At 38.0% G+C, this 5999-nt stretch overlaps 1 pseudogene; it reads right to left on the reverse strand.

Annotated features, from left to right (window-relative positions):
• Window positions 1–4918: 4918 nt before the first annotated feature.
• LOC103262221 lies at window positions 4919–5394 on the reverse strand (annotated as a pseudogene).
• Window positions 5395–5999: the final 605 nt, after the last annotated feature.

Genomic DNA, 5999 nt, shown 5'->3' on the forward strand with positions numbered 1-5999 from the left:
CTAAGATGAAGGAGTAAGATTTTTTTCCCTTTTCTTTCTTCCTTTCTTCCCTCCCTCCCTCCCTCTCTCTCCCTCTCTCTCTCCCTTCCTTCCTTCCTTCCTTCCTTCCTTCCTCCTCCTCCCACCCCTTCCTTCCTTCCTTCCTCCTCCTCCCACTCCTTCCTCTTCCCCTTCCCCTTCCCCTTCTCCTTCTCCTTCTTCCCCTTCTGGTATTTTTTCTGTCTGAGTCTTTGTGTGTATTTCTATTTTTATTTTTCCCGAGTTGTTTTTCTATGCCTTAATTCCCCTAAAAGTCTCACTCCAACCTCTTCTCAGAACCTTAGATGTTCTAGTTTATTCTTAAGTCCATAATCTCTTGGCTCAGGCATCTATGGCTCTGCTGGTCCCCTGAAGTGTTCATGCACAATGGCACCCACCACTGTCTCCACAGCTTCCAGCCTGAGATCCTAATTATGTCGCCAGTCTACTCTGATATCCAAGTTAGGTGAAATAGATGCATACTAGTCTTCAGGCAGTCCACAGATAGGCCAGATACTTGTAAATAATTTCCACTCTACGCTTTTGGTTCAAGGTGAATAAACTGAAATTGTGCTACCTCCTCCTTCTGTGCCGCATTGAAAAGGTTGTGAGGCAAGGGTAAATAAAAATGCCGCAAAATTTTACACAATTTCCCTTTTTTGTTGTTTTAAAGACGTGGCGTAAAACTCAGGATTAGATAAATAATTGGTCATTGTACAGGTGAAATTTGGGTCTCCCATTAATCCTCACTTCATCTGGTTTGGGATCAAGTATGCTTATTTACGTTATGTGGCCACCCCGGTAGTATCCTGCTACTGCCAATCCCTTATTTGTATTATGCGAAATGTTCAGGATCTACTTATGAGTGAGGACATGTGGTACTCAGCTCTTTGTTTCTGTGATAGACCACTGAGTATGATAGACTTTAAATCCATCCAAGATGCTGTGAAGTCCATAATGTTATCCTTCTTTATGACTGCATAATATTCTGTCATGTGGATGTACCATATTTTTTAAAATCCAGTCCACTTCTGACGGGAGCATCGTTGGTTCCATGTTTTTGCTATTGTGAATAGTGTTGTAATGAACATGTATGCACAGGTATCTTTTTTATAGAATGATTTGAGTTCCTCCAGATATATTCCCAGAAGGGAGAATGCTGGTTTGTATGGAAGGTCGATTTTCAGATCTTTTAGAAGTCACCACATTGTTTTCCACAGAGGTTATACTAATTTACACTTGCATCAACACTGTAGAAGCGTTCCATTTTCTCTGCATCCTCTCCAGCATCTGTTGTTTATTGAGTTATTAATGATGGTCATCCTGACTGGAGTTAGGTGGTATCTCAGTGTGGTTTCTTAAATGTAGCAGGAGACTATATATAGAAAATTGTGGCTTCTCATCTTCAGTGGTTAATACATACCTCACTCTCTAGCTAAGTGTTTTCCTCAGCTCATAAAAGCACTTGAGAAGAGTAATATATTCTCTTAATATAACTCTTTGGATGAGGAAATTCAGATTGCCAGTATCTTTAGTCTTTCCACTGAAACATACTCTAAAGAGGGTGCTCATGTAGTGAAATCTATACATATATATGGCTGCAATCTCTTGAAATACTTGGAATTAAGTGTTCTTTCACAGGCAGAGTGCTCATTGCTGTCTGTTTGGGACTCAAATGACATTTATCTTTGCTCATGTGGAGATGTCTGATAACTCACTTATATTTATCACACTCTCCACAGTCATGAAGAATTAACACAATAGATCAATCTACCTTAGATTTATTTTGTAATTTCTCTTTGATTGCTTCCTCATGGTAGATTGAGGAGCTATGGAAAGCAGCATTAGCTGGTAAGATAAAATATGTTTGGACAATTATTTGATATTGGTATATTTGAAAATATCTCCTACTTTTAAAGATAAATTAAGCAGCAAGCAATTATAACCCTCTAGCTTTTAAATATCTTTGTTACCATGGCAGCAGGTATCACCAGCATACATAAGATATTTTTCAGTCTCAAGAACTACCCATAAAACTTTGCAATTAATATATTAAACGTACACACACACCCAAATACATTGCAAAGCTGTACAGCAGAGTGGTTAAAAGAATATATTCTGGCAATACAGTAGACTTTCTGGATTTAAATCTTAGTTCTACTACTTACTAATTTTATAACCTTGGGCATATTACCTGTCTGTACTTCTTTTATTTTTTCTAGCAATAGAATGTGGATACAATTAATATGTGGTAAAAGTGTAAATCATTTAGTACCTATCAAAAACATAGACTATTTCTTGGCATACAATATGTCCTTTGTAAATGCTATGCAATTCATATCTTTAGATGTAGATATGGGTAGATATGAATATATATATATGGAAACTCTGATTTTGGCAAAACTAAAAAAGTGCTTAAGTTAAATTTCACTCACAAAAGTATATCATTTATTTATGTAATTTTACTTCACATTCCAGATTTTTTAATAGATTTTACTTTCAACACAATTAAATGCAAATACCTGTATGCCATTTGTAAATATAGTGTTCACTGAAATACTGGCTTTAACTACCAAAAGAAACCACTTCAGTTTTTTCCTGTATAAATAGGTTGACTAAAAATAGGGTGGCTAAAATAATAGACACGTTTAACAGTGAAATTGTTAATTATGCCATGATCACATACATAAGCCAGGACTGTTTCCAGAAATTTAGGAGATAGCTATTTAGTTTTAGGGTTCAGTAGCTCTAGTGATTATTGTAAAATCATCAGGATATATTTTGAAGTATCAAAAAGAAACTGGATAAAACATAGATAAAATAACCATTTCCAAAACAGATGTTGGATCACAATTTAGCTCTGGCCCTGGTTTGATTAAATTAGTTAGCCCTATATAATCTACTTAATAAAATTTAAATGAACTTTATCTTATGACAGGTAAAAACATCTGATGCTTCCATATTTAAAAAACAGATAAGAGGAAAATATGGAATATTAAATAATGTTTAATTATTTTTGAAAATACAGAAAGAAATAAATCAATATGAACAGGACAACCTAGAACAACTAGAAAATTGTAAACTTCAATATATCAGTCATAATATAAAATGTACAAAGCCAAAAAACTATACTTAACATAACAAAAACTATCAAACTATAGTGAAAATAAAATAGTTATGCTACTTCTAAGAGTATATGTTAAAATAAGATATTGCAAATATAAATGAAAGTGTGGAAAATTTATCATGCAAATTGTCAAAAGAAAACCAAGAAGGAAACCTACAGCTAATATCATACTCAATGGTGAAACTGATGGCTTTTTCTCTAAGAAACTAGACAAGTTGCCACTTTTATGACTTGTATTTAACAAAGTACTGAGTAATTGGCAAGAAACAGAAATAAAATGCATCTAGACTGGAAGGCTAAAGGTAACAAAGAATATGATTTTATAGGCAGAAAATCCTAAAGATTACAGACACACACACACACACGTTAGAACTAATAAATAAATTCATTATGATCTAAAATAATTGCATATACAATCACTCTCTTTTCAAATAAGATTATATTCTGAGTTACTGGGGTTAGAACTTTCACATATTGGTTTGAGGGAACACAGTTCAAGGTAGGCAAAGCAAACTGAGTGGTAGCTATGAAGAAAGTCATATAATTAATAGAAAAACAAATTTTAGTGAAGGAGGCAATACGTCTTTTTTGTAAGACCACTTTATTTTTTTCTTTGCATAGCTATACATGCAAGTTCTTGACTTACGGTGATTCAGCTTACGTCCTGTTAAGTCTAGAATGTGTTTATTGGGAGCCTCACTGTAAGTCTCACTGTAAGTCAAAGTGTGTCTAAACTTACAATGGTTTGACTTACAATGTTTTGTCTTTGCGGTGGGATTATTAGAGTGCTAAATGCATTTTCACCTTATAATATTTTTTACTTATGATGGTTTTATTGGGACATATCCCCATCATAAGTCAAGGGGCCTCTGTGTGCTTTTTTTTTTTCTTTTTGGAATCCCCACAGAGCAGAAGTGTTATTCAGTAGAAATTATCTAGAGTTGAATTTACAAGGAGGCGACCCTCCAAAACAGAATTTATTTATAAAACATTGTGTATTTAGTCCTACATGTTTAAACTTAGTCCCCTTTAAAATACTTACTATTTGATGCTATATACCTATTGAGAAGCTTTTCCCACCGCTCAAAGTTTTTGAACTTGTCAAATTTGATGCCTTTTAGTGTTTCTGCTGGGTTTTGTTTCACCTTTTCCAGATTGGCAAAACATTTCTTTCCGATGACTTTTTTTTTTCTTTTGTTTTGTGATGCATGATGCATAGGTTGGTATACCATGTTTACTTTAATACAAAGCATTAGTTTGTATCTTGCTAGGAAAAATACCCATTGCACTGTCCTGACAGTTACGGCAGCCTGTGTTATCCATGTAAATGTCTTCCAAGAGATCATTTTTTTAAAAAAGGAAAGCTTAATAAACACTTAATAATAGTTGTGGTTCCTAAAGTTCATTTGGCGGTTCTGAGACATTCCTGCTCCCTGCGGGCCCCTGCTCCAGTCACCCCACAAGTTGTCTCCACGTGCTTGGCAAAAAGTACCGTGACCACCTGGACAGAGATCCAGTCTGCTGAGCCCCCGCTGCCTTCCATCCCGTCGGGTCGGTTAGATATTTTTGTGAGTCTGTTTTGTTTTTGTCATGTTTGTGCTCCTTCTTCACCACCTCCCCCGTATTTGGCTAAATACTATGATACTTGCTTTAGGTCACATTGAACAAATGCGCACTCTTTGTTCTCCACAGTGTTCTCAGACACAGTTTTTCACAGAGGGGAACAAAGACCACGCACACTGGCAGTAAAGTATTGTCCATAGTTCAGGAATGTCACACGCCAAGTACATCCATGCCCCAGGGTAGGGTCGGCTCGTCCTCACCTGGCGTCTGTCTCGCATCCATGTCCTCTTCCCGATAGTCCGGGTTCAGGCTGGTGGTGATGCAGGTACACTCCAAGTGCTCCTCCATCCTCACCTGGACTTCTTTTAACTTTGGCTTCTTCCTGGCATACTCCACTTCGGCCACCTTGACGCTGCGGTGGGACACGGGCCAAGGCTGGCACTTCACGCTGCTGGAGCTGCAGCAGCCAGTGCAGCGCTTCACCTCCACACCTGGGGACCAGAGCAGCACGTTGGGGGACGACGGGGTCGACCTGGCTCTAAGAATCTCATAAATGACCGTCTGGGTCTTGCAAGAGGGAGTACAGCCTCCTCAATGCTTCTCTTCTTTCCAGTGGGCACAGGCCACCTCTTAGGCACATGCTTGATGGTGTGGACCGTGTGGGCTCTTCTGAGGACTTTTTTCATCCAGGGAAACAACACTCAAGCTCGCTCAGGTGAATAGGGAGGGTGGGACACAAGGGCCAAGCCATTTTTTACCAGAAACTGCTGAACACTCGGTGCAGTGTGGGCAAGTGCACTTCTAATTCACCCAGCATGAAACGGGCAAATGCGTTGAAAGAAGCTCCAAGAACAATTCACTGAAACTGAATAGTCTCTCACAGCGCTAGCTGGTACACTGATGCACATGGGTTCCCAGAACACTCACCTAGCGGAGGCAACCTGTACTACAAGAGGCCCACCCTCCAAAAGATAATTCAGGTTTTTTAGAAGGTAACCCCCCAACATCAGGTGAAAAAGAGAAGCAGTAATTTTGAGGTTTCTATCAAGAGAATTAGTGAAATGGTCATAGACTCCAGGTTAGAGAGGCAATTATGTAAAGATAAGAGACATAGATACAGTTGGGAAAAAATAGAAGACTCGAAGGGTTGGTGAATATTACAAGTTCAAGGACAAAGACAGTGTGAATAAGTAAGAACTGGAAGAAGAAGAAATTGTGGTCCAGGAGAGAATGTTCCATTTTACCATTTAACAGTAGGAATAGTTCTCAGTGATTATGGGTTCAGGATGAT

This window comes from Carlito syrichta, unplaced genomic scaffold (genome assembly GCF_000164805.1).
Source record: "Carlito syrichta isolate Samal-C Ts95f unplaced genomic scaffold, Tarsius_syrichta-2.0.1 Scaffold304392, whole genome shotgun sequence".
Taxonomy (NCBI): Eukaryota; Metazoa; Chordata; class Mammalia; order Primates; family Tarsiidae; genus Carlito; species Carlito syrichta.